The sequence below is a fragment of the Coptis chinensis genome, chromosome 8 (genome assembly GCF_015680905.1).
Source record: "Coptis chinensis isolate HL-2020 chromosome 8, ASM1568090v1, whole genome shotgun sequence".
Classification (NCBI taxonomy): Eukaryota; Viridiplantae; Streptophyta; class Magnoliopsida; order Ranunculales; family Ranunculaceae; genus Coptis; species Coptis chinensis.
In genome coordinates this window covers 65,137,761-65,149,513 of record NC_141463.1, presented here as the reverse complement: position 1 = coordinate 65,149,513, position 11,753 = coordinate 65,137,761, and the positions used below count along the sequence as shown (strand labels likewise).

At 35.6% G+C, this 11,753-nt stretch overlaps 1 long non-coding RNA gene across 1 annotated transcript; it reads right to left on the bottom strand.

Annotated features, from left to right (window-relative positions):
- Window positions 1-1,457: 1,457 nt before the first annotated feature.
- On the bottom strand, window positions 1,458-1,932 carry LOC147482457 (uncharacterized). The gene is made up of 3 exons (XR_015205918.1): window positions 1,851-1,932; window positions 1,675-1,773; window positions 1,458-1,585 (listed from the first exon to the last, which is right to left on the bottom strand). It is a non-coding gene; the product is annotated as an uncharacterized LOC147482457 (long non-coding RNA).
- Between the last annotated feature and the right edge of the window lie 9,821 nt (window positions 1,933-11,753).

Below are 11,753 nucleotides of genomic sequence, written 5' to 3'. Positions count from 1 at the left end.
AAAGAAGAGACAAATATAGTTGAATTCAGACATACTTGCTTAATTAACACACTTCATGTTCTGCTCTTATGTTATAGGACAGTAGGGATCACTTTAATGTATTAAGATTATACTGCATACAATGTTCAAGGGAAGATTTATTTGTGTGTATGTATCCATCATATAATTAATTAATACAAACCGGACAGTTCACATAGAGCAATGAAACAAATAACTGCACAGTTTGAAGTTTAAACACAGGACACAGGAAGAACGTACTCACCATCTCCATCATTGTCAAATAAACAGAAGAATTCCCGAAACTCAGAGAGAGAGGAAAAAAAAAAACAAAAAAACAAGAAAAAAACAAACAAACAAACAAACAAACTTAAGTTTAAAGTGATGCATGTACTGAAAAATCTTAAAACTTGCGGTTCCGATGAGTTTAACTCAACATATAAAAGAAAATGACAAACGGTGAATGGTTCCCAAGGTCATAATCACTTTGGTAAAACTAAAATAAAGATAACAAACAACAGAGTCTTCATCAATTACCTGAGGTCTGGAATCAAAACAGTTTTAAACCAAGTCAGTGCTTATAAACCCATGAGTAAAACTCATTTGCTCTCCTTCAATCACCGGCTGGAGACGGAAAACTAATGCTAATCCAACCCTGACAGGATTTCAAACAGGAACTATATCTGAGAAACAGTATATGCTTACACATTAATATACACTTGGAGACAGGGTATCAATTGCGGGGAAGTTTCACAGTTGGGCCTTGTGAGGATTAATGGCTTATGATTCTATTATGCCCAACACTTGCACAAAAAAAAAAGGAATAGTGTTATAGTAGTACTGTTTGTATCCCTTTCCATTGCAAGGATGACTTCTGACGATGTAAGGTCTTTGTATTCTTGCAAAATAGAGAGAATAGAAGAAGGATCCACAACACTACCATGTATTTAACTAAGAAAATTATTTGTGAGTGATCATTCCTCATGGTCAAGAGGTAAGTGTTCTTCACTTCTTTTCATATGCAATATTTAATGCTATAGTGCTATACAATAAATATTCAGTTACTGTATAAGCATAGCTAACACTGACATCCTCATTACTTATGAGAAAGATCAAGTATAACATCACAATCTTAGTTCCAGCCTATGTTATCAGCAAAGGGTGCAACGTGTTAGCTAGGCTTCTCAACTAACGCCTTGGGTCACCTTGGCAATGCCTTTGACAACGACCTACAACTATTTTTCACTAAATATTTCTACCTACCTCGCTTCCGCCTTTAACAACATTGGTTCCAGCTACACTACACCAGGTGAGTAGCTAGAAGTCCTTGTATATTTCCTAATGGGGGCAAGTGGAGCACTTGGGGTGTATATTTAATTATGTTATGTACGACTAACATGATTTACACATAATTAAATTGTGATACAGTAATGATTATGAAAAGCATTACATTTAGGTAGCTTCTGGAAGCCAACCAAGACCAGGTCGAGAAACAGAAAGCATAGAAGTCAACAATGCAGAAGCATTAGCAATAGTAGTGTGAAATGGTAACAATGTTTCCACAACACAACTCAACTCAACCGGTGACCTGACCCATATAATAAAACACATTAAAAAACAATAATAAAAGAGTAATAGTACAATTAGTTAATTAATAGGGGGTTATTGAGATAAGACCTGAAAATTCGACTTGCGAGAGGATTTTGCTCTGGAAGTTGGAATGGACAGCGTGCGGATTTTGATGCGGTTCGGAAAGTGGTTGAGCGGAGAAATGATCTGGTGCACAAAAAAAATTCCACTAAGTTAAGGAATCACAGATTCACATGTGTACGCAAACTTTTGTTAGCTGGTACCATCAGAGTTTATTGATGGTGCCCTTCATGGATCCCTCGAGCAAGCCCATCGTGAGCCAATGATTTCTTCAACACCAGCTGCTTGATCTTTGTCATTATATCCATTGGGTCGCTTAGAATCGAGCGCTAGTCTCGGTTGGTACACCCTCTTCACCGACATTTTTTTCCAAGGTGTAAACGGTTCAAGTTAGCGGCGTCGATCAACATTTGTTGTTAAGCGATGGCGTGGGTAGTAAAAGTGGTTAAGGAGGATGCAACCTCAATGTTTCCTTCACCACAAGCGTGCAGAAATGGTAACTTCCTTATGTCACTTTCTTCAACCTTATTGCCTTGACCGACTACTTGGTCTAGTTCGGCCTTAGGACAAAGTATTGGATACTAAAAAAACCATGACTCGTTATTTTTCCAAGTAAATCGAAATCGCGTAGCAAATCTAAATATAGACGGTAACATAGTAAACCAACAAAGGTAGCAAAAATAACGCGATTGTAGAAACACTAAAAAAATAGCTAGGCATTTTTTCGGGCCGTAACATATTAAAATCAATGAAGGTTTTCATCATTCAAAAGGTTAAGTAATGGAAATATTTGTCTACTTAATCGGTATGATCAAAGTCTTGAGGCAACATAACATTTTTTTCATGACTGTCACTTTACTCAATTACATAATAACCGATTCCATCTTCCACAACTACTATATAAGCATTTAAAAAAAAAAAATATTGTACTCACTGCTAGAATAAGTTGCGATTTGGAGAAATTCATCCATATCATGAAGTCCGGCCACTATAATCGCCAGGATAGTGAAGTAAGCTCATAAGTCGTCATTGTTGCTTTATTTTTTAATAAGTACCATTCATCTAAATAAGAAAATCACAGCAAAGGTATAACACTCTTCATAGCATCTTTGAAGGTCAAAGATATGAAGTTTTTGGTATTGGACCACTAACAGCTCATTCAATAATGTGCAATTTGAAAAGTTGGATTGTTTTTGGATCTTTAAATTAAAGAGTTTCCTTCAAAGCTCCAACACAAAAGTTTTAAAAGGACATCAAGGTTGTTACACAACATTGGTAAGCATGATAACTTTTAGAGTTCATGCTGGACATATATTGTCAAAGCCTAATAGTAGAGAAACAAACCTAATCATTATCAGCTAACAAAATCGACTCCACTCAATGGAATTTCGAGCCAAGTTGAGCATTTAAATCTTGAGACCAAGAACTTGTGGAAAGATGATAAAACGTATTACGAAAAGTTTTACTGAAAAATAAAAAACTTATCACTCGTTCTTGGTGATGCTGTAGAGGTATAGGTTTATAACTAAGAGAAGGCTTTTATAGTCCAAGTAAAACGCGACGGTAGAGTGTCTGGTTGAACTATCACTGGCACACCTCACTAAATAAACAGTTACTAACAGCGCCAACTAAACGTCTGAAAACATGAAACTGGCAATTTTCTAGAAAACGAACAATATTTAGTTTAATACAAACTCAAACCAAACGGATAAGTTGACGGTAAAATTTAATCTGCATACCAACTCAATCAGATGTTGAATGTTTTAGTTTACCTCTAGTTGCATCCGTGAATGATCTTCTGAACTCGGTAATTTACAACTGAAATTGAACATCGAAAAGTGATTAACTCGGAAGCAAGAGCTTTGACAACACCCCTATGAAGCCCAATAAGCAACCCAAGCAGTATCATAGGTAGAGATGCTTATTTCTCCATCTCCCATAGAAGCCAACATGGATTTTATTGTTTCAATCCATTCTGTTAACTTGTTCAACTCTTGAACCTTCAATTAGTGTTATTTAAACAGCAAACTCAGCCTTAATTGAGGAATGTATGCATATGCTAAGGAACGGAAAATTAGAATCAAAACCAACCTTAAGAACATCCCCTTCTTCACTATCTTGATTGGTAATATCTTGTCATCTGCTAAGCGTCGTACTTTGCTCTAAAACTACTTTGAGGAATAGCCGAAATACCTGGGGTAGTCCAGAACGTCCTTCACAGGCTTTTTCATTGTATTTACAAGGAATTCCAGCTTTGGTTTCAAAACTTTATTGATGTTGTAGCCCAGTAAAGGAGAAAATCTACACACCATGCAAGCCACCTCTTTCTTAGGCAACCCAGTGTTTATCAAATACTCTATCCTGTCACACGCAGGTACAACTCCAAGTCAAAATCTCAAGAATGAATATATGGGGTCAGAACTCATTGATATGAGTAGGAATTCAATGTCTTCAGACGATCATAAGAACTGTATACATGGAGGTATACAATAATAAAACATGGAGGTAATTCTTGATATTAATGCGACTATGTGAGTGACATGATTATATATGTAATACAATACAATTTACATAACGTACAATTGGATATACAACAGAAAAACTACAACTGAAGGGTGTTTCAAAGTTCAAACTACGCAAACTAAATGGCCTCACTACACTTGATTGTCAAAATTCTTAGGCCACTAAGCGTATCTATGGGAGTCTAAACTATGGCAATTGAGTTAATCAATCTTTGAAAAGCTTTGAGGTTTACAACTTGCAAACACAATCCATATAATGGTTCGATCAAGTAGAAGAAGATAGATGGAGCAAATAATGACAATTTTGCAAAGATGGAAAGCAAAATAATTAAACGACTAACTCTTAAAACTTTAACGATGTTAAGGTGGATATAATCAACAAAGTTTACTCTTAACAGATTAGACAACTTACACTCCATGAATGGGTCGAATCAAGGAGATAACCCTGTGAGTGCAACACCAACAATTCGGTGCGCCCCAACGGTGTTCGTAATTCCCTGAATGGAAAACATAATTTGCCATGAAGTTACAAAAATTATTCTCACTTAATATTCTTGCAGCTTCTGATGTAATACTACTGCCAACTTCATCTGTGGCGTGTTTGAAAGAAAATTTCAAGAAAACACAAATTAGCCAACATTTCCCCTTGCCAAAGAATTAGCCAACACAAATTGGAAGCATAAAGCAAAAACCAGCACTGGAAAGAGTTCATGAAGAAAGGAGGGGAAGTTGAAAGAACTCAGTATTAATGGTAGTTAAGTGGGTATTAATGGTATTTAAGTGGGTATTAATGGCAAGGTAACACCGCGTACATGTCAATATAAGTGGATTTGGGTTTTTGCCCTGAATTTACATAAAACTCTTTTGTCTGTGTGTTGTAATTGAAGGGTATAAATAGAAATAAAAAATTAAATGACGAAATAGTCCTTTTTTAAGACATTGAATCATATTTTTTTTTTATTTAATTAGGGGTATTAGGTGGTAGAAAAAAGGCTGGTCTAATTTAAAAGGCCAGATTAATTATGGTGCATTTTACTAATAGAGATTTGTGCACAATATAAATAGTAAATAAATAATCAAAATATATGTCCATTCTACCAATGTCAAAATGAAACGACTTTAAAAAGAAAGAACAACTCAAGTCCAAATATCATGCATAATTATTCGAGTCCAAATCACAAGTCAAGTCAAACTGATCAACCATCAAAAGCTCAATACTAAAGTCCATGAATCTAAGTCCATATGTAGTTTAATTTTCATAAAAATGTATATATCTAAGTCTTATAAGAATTCCCTTCTTGTTACGTGCCAAAATTTATATGCTTTACACACTACTCACGTCAAATCTTAATTAGATAATGACAAACAAGGTTATACAATTTTCGACAATATTTTATTATTACATTTGTCCATAATAGTAAATATGTGAAAATCTGGAAAAAGTCAACATTCCACCATCAATGGTCAATGGTCAATGGTCAACACGTCATTTCCATGTTCAACAGGTTCATGGTCATAGCCATGGTTCATGGCTAAGGTCATAGTTCATGTCATGGCTAAGGTAAAAGTGCATGGCTCATGGCTAAGGTCATGGTTAAGGTCATGGCTCGGACCCAACTAGCCAAGCCCATGACTCAACCAAATATTCAAATAATGTTAGCCGGATCCATATAACAATAATGACCCAGCCCACAAAATTAGAATTGGCCCCAACAAAAACAAAACTAAGTTCCAGCCCAAAACAACTAATTGAACTGGCCCAAACAAAACTTAAACTTTTCGGCCCAAGGCCCAACAGAGGTAACAGGTCATCTCCCTCACTTCTTCTTCCTCAACAACACATCCCCTTCCTCACCAGCGCATCCCACCACCGGCTTTGCCACCACCAACAAACCGTTCGGTTTTCACCCTCTACAAAAACCCCATATTTCTATACATTAAAAACTCGATTCCCTCAAGCTTCGAAAACTCAACCCCGATCACCATTGACGCCTGTTCAAAGCTCCCAACAACCCCCACTCTCCAAACAACAACCAAGTATCCATCCCTAACTCCTCCGACATCAACCAACAACCCATCAAACCGACAAATTCCAAAAATCAAAACTACAAGAGTTCAAACAACATTATGACAGGTGACACCATTAACGCCTCCCTCAAAGCTTCACCGCCCCACTCTCCAGCACTCCATCACCCCACCACGATCACCAAACAGAAATCAACCAACAACCAACACATAATACAAAAATAACAGCTCAAAAGAAAAATCCACACCACCACAGTATCACAGTTCAAAAGTATAAAGGAGGGGACGGTGTTTGGGGCTTGCGCCTCCATGAACAACCACTAAAGAGTTTCGACAGTCCTACAATCTAACCAGTTTTAAACACTAACGAGAAGAATAATAACTTAAGAGAATGAGCAGAAAATGAACGAAACATTGTACTACAATAAAGTTATCTCTGTATATAGGCGTGAAATGAAAACTAAACTACTCACTTTAATTAAAAGCTCCACGAATCCCTCATAGTCCAAATCGTCGCGCTCCAACTCTCTAGCAAGCGAGCTTTCTTATCTCCGCCTCCATTTTATTTTATTTTTATCCCAAAAACCCTATTCTCTGGAAAAATATGAATATATATTCCTAGGTTTGAAACCTAAGCCCAACACAGACTCGGGCCCAGAAATCAGGCCCACATATCCCAAATCTAATCCAACAAATTTTTAAATAAATAAATACATATTAGAAAATACGGATGGTTACCCCCTCAAATGTTTGTGGGTGGTATATCTAAATTTAGCATAATGTATGTTCACGTATGAAATTGCATGCTTTAATCACATTTTTAGAAGTCTTGGGCCAAAATATAAGACTCCTTGGGCCTTAATTTATATACTTGGGATCCAGAATGTAATTAGGAACCTGAATTTCGTGGAATTCTAATATTTTGCGGAATTTCATAAGCTAATCTTATATAGAAATCCCACTATATACAGCCCATGAGCCTTGTTTGATTCAATTGGGATCCATAATGTAATTAAGAACCTTATATTTCGTGGAATATCAATATTTCGAGGAATTTCAGAATCTAATCCTATATAAAAATTCCAAATCATAAATATAATTCATGTGTTAGAAACTATTCCTAAAAAAGATTTTTGCACATCTTTTTATTTAACAACCATCCGGCCTTAGACTTAGCAATCGAACTCTATAAATACATGCCTCTGCATGTAGCTTCATTGCACAAAAACCTAAACCGAGTGTTGCAACTAAGAGCGCGCCCGCCCCCTCTCCAAAAACAAATAGAGCGCGACTTGCCCTTATATATTTATTATCAGTTTTTACTTAAGTGTGACCCGCGCCTTGGTAAGGCAAATTGCGAGCGCGTCCGCCCCTTCACTTCAAGCTCTCAGGATTGGATTTACATGTTCTTCTTTTATCACTTCCAGTAGTTCTTTTCTTTACTTGGTTGCTATGAATACTCCAAAAATTATATCGGAACAGTCTTTTGAGAATCTATTCCTTAATGACAATTGTGGGTTCCACTTTAACGAGATGATGATGGAGCACGAATGGTTCACCCTACTAGTAATACCTGATCAAACTTATTCTCCTACACTTACTACTTATTTTTATGAGCATGCTAATTTCTTTGCACACCCTAATGGAGAACAAGCCCTTAAAGTGATATATGTTAGATGATGAACCTTTTGAATTAACTAAGTATTTAACTTCTTTTTCATTAGGAGTTCTTATCCCTTCCCAAGACACCCATGTTAATTATATTGATGATAATGCAAACCATTATGACTGGGTGCACTTCCATGAGACCTATGGTGCGGGTATTTTCCAAGTAGAAGACCAAGGCCAACTAAACATATCCCTAGGAAGCATGGCCCTTAATATGGGTCTTGCAATGCTTTTCCTTAAGTTAAATGTCCTAGGAGATTGCCACTTCACATCTGCGGATTCTACCGCATGCAACACTTTCTTTGCTTTAGTTGAGGGGCGTTGGTTTTATGATTTATCCATAACCATAGTGGCTAGTCTTGCTAGAGCACAGACTATAAGGCATAAGTTCCTTCTTATGTCAGTCAGTCTCTCGTATAATGACTTTCTTTTTCCCGGAATTTTGTCAACATTTCACTAATTGGGTTAAGGTTGACACTATGCGCATGACCAATGCTATAGTCCGTTCTCTACGTACTATGGTTTGGCCTGGCTGGCACATTCCATCTCACCTAGTAGTCCCATATACCCCGTCCGACAAAGTAGTATTAAATATGTTAGCCAGGGTAGATGACGATAGAAGGAAGGCATGTAAAATAGTCATAGATTGTCAAGACTTGAAGGAGCCTCATTTCTCAGGGGAGGAGGATGCTTAATCTGCGAAACTATATATGGTAAAATTTGTAATTATTTGTTAGAGTCCGCTTATGTCCCAAGCAATATTTCATTCCTGTTATCTCCAAAGTGGATGGAACTCATATAGGAGTTACGTCTGCATTTTATTTATTTATATTTGTATTGCTTAACTTTCTTTTACAGGTGCTCCCATTTACAAGCACATTTCTATGTTACTCTCTATCCTTTTTTTTCATTCCATACTTTGGGGACAAAGCATGATTCTGTTTGGTGGTGGCATAGAAACACGTTGTAAATATTTAAGCACATATTAAGTTGTATATTAAGTATTATTTGTCATATTAAAATTAGAAAAATCATAAAAATAATTTATACTATGCACTTAGGATAATTATATTATTTCTCTTTCTGTGATGATATTAGTCTAAAAATCTCAAGTAGCAATAGAATTAAGCATAGTTCTTAGAAACTTAGGTTAATATGTAGGCAATAGTCATTGCATCTTTCTATTTACATATTGCATGAACATCTTTGAGTATACTTGGCAGTATTTTTCTGAGACCTAGATTAGACTACTTAATTTTATATATCTTGTAAGAATCTAGCCTAAAAGCCCCATATGAGTGATGACACAAAGGAGAAATACAATCCGAGTAGAGAAATCACATATCCACTTGTTTGATCACCATACCATATCCTACTAAGCGAGAATTTAGGACCTCTTTGGATCGATGTAACTAAAAATTCGTACCTATAAGTAATTATCCGCTAGTCGGCCCACTAAGCCTTTCATTAGCCTTTTTGCAACCACAAATCCTTTACCCATCTTTAAAACCAATAAAAATAAAAATAAGCCTACCCATCTTGAATGAGTATGAGAAATATGATGAAGTAAAGAAAAAAAAGAGAAAAACCTGTGGAAAACCAAAATTAGTTAGTTGCTTCATAAAAGAAAAATAAGAAAAGAAAGTTTCTATCCAAAGAAAAGAAAAAGAAAAAGAAAAATATAAATAAAGTAAAAAGTTAGAACTCCAAAAAACATAATCAAAGGAGTCAAAAGCTAAAACAAAAAGGCTAAGGATGGAAACTAATTTAAGTGTAGAAGTAAAGTAAGAACAATGTTTTCTCTAGTTACATATCATGAAGACCCTATTATCTCAGACTTGTTTATTTGCATATCCATTTCTTTTCTTCTTAAACCATCACCTAAGCCCATATCACCTAATAAAGACCTTTAGTTCAATCAGGATTAATTTGGTGTGATAGTAAGTGGTAGATGTGATTGATCGACCTCGGCTCCCTTGGACGTCATTGAGATTGTGAGGAAACGTGTGTCTACTACACACTGGAGTGAGCAAAACTTGAGTGGAAAAATCAGAGTATTTTTTTCTTGACACATTTGTGAGGACCTACTTAAGGATGCTATTCCAAAGTTTTATAAACAGACCTGCTATTGCATTTCATAACATAGTTCATTGCATGTATGTTTATCTTTAGATGATTTGACTATTGTGCATATATTAGCTTAGGTTTTGAAAGAATTGTTCTTATTATTTTGTTAGTGAGATGTATAGATATATGAGATTAATTAGGAAATAGTACTTTTATCTCTTAGTCGTTGTTGTATAAATGAAGTTTGTGAGTATCTTCTCTGGAAAACTCTCACGTGGCTATAATTCATCCACTAGGGAATTCCTAGTGGTTTAAGGACTTATTGCATATGGTCAATTCAATATAATCGCACTCTGCGAAACGATATTAGTTATTAAGACCACATTTTTTGCCACTTATTTGTTTTTATTTCTCATCTTTGCTTGAAGACAAGTAAAATACTGTTTGGGGGTGGTGTGATAAGTACATAAAACTGTAGTTTTAAACCCTTAATAGTATTACGTTTAGGCCAATTATGTTTACAATAAATGAGAGTTAGTACTGTTTACATGTTTTTGCGTATTTCATGACTTGAAGTTGATTAGGTGACTAAAGACACCATTTTTGCATGGAAAACGAGTCAAGATGATTGTTGAGAGAGTTCTATGTTTAAAGCCCAAGAATCAAGAAGAAAAAACATTTTCAAGTCTAGTCAAAGCTGGAAAGTCAAAGCTAATTTGGGAAGAAAAAGGACAAAAAACTATCAGAACTTTAAAGGTGTATCTTTAGACTCGGAACTCATAATTGGGCCTACTTTATGTTAAAACGACCGGCTCATAACCAGCTTTCCAATGGATCCGGCCTTGCCCCAATTAGAACTGTAAAAGTGGATGAAAAAGGCACTAAAATATTTTCTAGCAGAATTAGCCCTTTTAGACTTAACCTAATGGACTTTGGGCTCACATTAGAGGCCCAAAGCCCCCCTTCCAGGTCCATGCACAAATATGTAACCTAATCCTCTCCTATATAAAGAGGATTAGGGCTAGCCTCTCATATACAACATAGCTCATAGAGAATAGCTTAGTAGCTTAGGTTTAACTAATTAGTTTTGTAGTTAGCCTCTATTAAACCTTGCAATAAAAAGCTTAGTTTATTATTCAATTCTCTTCATTATTCTTATGTCTTTAATTCATTGTTTAGTTAGTTTGAATCCAATGACACAAGGCTAAAACCTCCATTAGAGGGGGTTTATGAAGCCACGTGAGGATGATTGGTAGTTAACGTAGTTGTTGTTAGTTTAAGAGTTTCAAGTTTATCATTAGGAGAGTTTAGGGATAAATCTCTCAACGGTGAACTAGAGATTAGAAGCCCCATCAAATAGATTTGTGGGGGTGCTAATCTCTCATGTTAGTAAACCCATGAGTAGAGATAACTTGGTGTTTGCTAGAGATCAAAAGAAGTAATTCGACAACTAACTTGATAGTCAATCAAATTGTGTGGTGGATTACCCCTCTCTATATCCTTCTCATAGTAATTAAATCACTGTTTTAGCATATTAGTTTACTATTTTTATATGATTAAAATATTACTCTCATTAGTGAATTAGTTTATTTAGTCTAGATTCGCATTCAAGTATGTGCAAACAAGAGTGGATCGAACACGATTACTCTCCTATATCAGCATGTTTAGAGAGTACTTTATATCTTGATAATCACTATTTTTCCATCTTTCAATCTACTGTTTTCAATCTATTTAAATATCTATTATCAGGTGCAGTTTTGATTTCCATAGGAAAGGTGGCCAACTGACCTTTCTTAATTTATTTCAAACTGCTTCATGAGTTGT